This window comes from Cornus florida, unplaced genomic scaffold (assembly GCF_030987335.1).
Source record: "Cornus florida cultivar Cherokee Brave unplaced genomic scaffold, ASM3098733v1 CherokeeBrave_3.0.0_Hap2_scaffold_2, whole genome shotgun sequence".
Taxonomy (NCBI): domain Eukaryota; kingdom Viridiplantae; phylum Streptophyta; class Magnoliopsida; order Cornales; family Cornaceae; genus Cornus; species Cornus florida.
Window position 1 is genome coordinate 817501 of NW_026775693.1, and position 2500 is coordinate 820000.

Below are 2500 nucleotides of genomic sequence, written 5' to 3' on the forward strand. Positions count from 1 at the left end.
GAACAAGAAGACCGAGGCATCCAAATTTTTTTTTTTTTTTTTTTTTCTTTCCCATATACACGAGAAAGAACATGAAGACCGAGGCAACCAACAAAAAATAAATTTTTTTTTTTCTTTCCCGGAATTTTTTTTTTTTTTTTTCGAAATAGCCGAGAAAGAATATGAAGACCGAGGCATCCAACAAAATTTTTTTTTTTTTTTTTTTCCTAATCTACCCAAGCAAAACAAATAGAAGACCGAGGCATCCAAAAAAAATTTTTTTTTTTTTTTTTTTTTCGAAAAATTTTTTTTCACAAAAACTTTTTTTTTTTTTTTTCCCCAAAAATTTTTTTTTTTCGTTCCAAGCTAACCAAGACTTCTACTATTCACTAGTAGAGCAATCGAGACTGCAAAGCAAGCAATGGCCTTACTTGCAGCTCTTGGTGCTGAGAACTCCCCCCCCCTATAGTAGTCTTAAGGAAAACCACAGCTCTGACAGGAGTAGATATTGCATGCGAGCGAGGAGTCGTAATGGGCAAAATTGACTCGGGGGACCTCCAAATCGAATTCCGTTTCGAGCAAAACACTTCTTAGGCTTCAAGGAAGCTCCCATAAAATTTCCAAACCCAAACTCCAAACTTCATTTTTTAGCCTACAATGCCCACGTGCACGCCGGTGTGCACGCAGGGGTGCTTGAGCATGCGGGAGAGGAGCCATAATGGGCAACATTGACTCGGGGGACCTCCAAATCGAAATCCGTCTCGAGCAAAACACTTCTTAAGCTTCTAGGAAGCTCCCATAAAACTTCCAAACCCAAACTCCAAACTTCATTTTTTAGCATACAATGCCCACGTGCACGCCGGGGTGCTTGAGCGTGCGGGCGAGGAGCCGTAATGGGCAAAATTAACACGGGGGACATTCAAATCGAAATCCGTCTCGAGCAAAGCACTTCTTAGGCTTCTAGGAAGCTCCCATCAAATTTACAAACCCAAACTCCAAACTTCATTTTTTAGCACACAATGCCCACGTGCACGCGGGGGTGCTTGAGCGTGCGGGCGAGGAGTCATAATGGGCAAAATTAACTCGGGGGACCTCCAAATCGAAATCCTTCTCGAGCAAAGCACTTCTTAGGCTTCTAGGAAGCTCCCATAAAATTTCCAAACCCAAACTCCAAACTTCATTTTTTAGCATACAATGCCCCCGTGCACGCGGGGGTGCTTGAGCGTGCGGGGGAGGAGTCATAATGGGCAAAACTAACTCGGTGGACCTCCAAATCGAAATCCGTCTCGAGCAAAACACTTCTTAGGCCTCTAGGAAGCTCCCATAAAATTTCCGAACCCAAACTCCAAACTTCATTTTTTAGCATACGATGCCCACGTGCACGCCGGGGTGCTTGAGCGTGCGGGCGAGGAGTCATAATGGGCAAAATTAACTCGGGGGACCTCCAAATCGAAATCTGTCTCGAGCAAAGCACTTCTTAGGCTTCTAGGAAGTTCCCATAAAATTTTTAAACCCAAACTCCAAACTTCATTTTTTAGCATACGATGCCCACGTGCACGTCGGGGTGCTTGAGCGTGCGTGCGCGGAGTCATAATGGGCAAAATTAACTCGGGGGACCACCAAATCGAAATCCGTCTCGAGCAAAACACTTCTTAGGCTTATAGGAAGCTCCCATAAAATTTTCAAACCCAAACTCCGAACTTCATTTTTTAGCATACGATGCCCACGTGCGCGCCGGTGTGCACGTCGGGGTGCTTGAGCGTGCGCACGAGGAGCCGTAATTGGCAAAATTAACACGGCGGAAATCTAAATCGAAATCCGTCTCGAGCAAAGCACTTCTTAGGCTTCTAGGAAGCTCCCATAAAATTTCCGAACCGAAACTCCAAACTTCATTTTTTAGCATACGATGCCCACGTGCACGCCGGTGTGCACGAGCATGCGGGCGAGGAGTCATAAAGGGCAAACTTAACTCGGGGGACCTCCAAATCGAAATCCGTCTCGAGCAAAGCATTTCTTAGGCTTCTAGGAAGCTCCCATAAAATTTTCAAACCCAAACTCCAAACTTCATTTTTTAGCATACCATGCCCACGTGCACGTCGGGGTGCACGAGCGTGCGGGCGAGGAGTCGTAATGGGTAAAATTAACTCGGGGGACCTCCAAATCGAAATCCGTCTCGAGCAAAGCATTTCTTAGTCTTCTAGGAAGCTCCCATAAAATTTTCAAACCCAAACTCCAAACTTCATTTTTTAGCATACGATGCCCACGTGCACGTCGGGGTGCACGAGCGTGCGGGCGAGGAGTCATAATGGGCAAAATTAACTCGGGGGACCTCCAAATCGAAATCCGTCTCGAGCAAAGCATTTCTTAGGCTTCCATGAAGCTCCCATAAAATTTTCAAACCCAAACTCCAAACTTCATTTTTTAGCATACCATGCCCTCGTGCACGTCGGGGTGCACGAGCTTGCGGGCGAGGAGTCATAATGGGCAAAATTAACTCGGTGGACCTCCAAATCAAAATCCG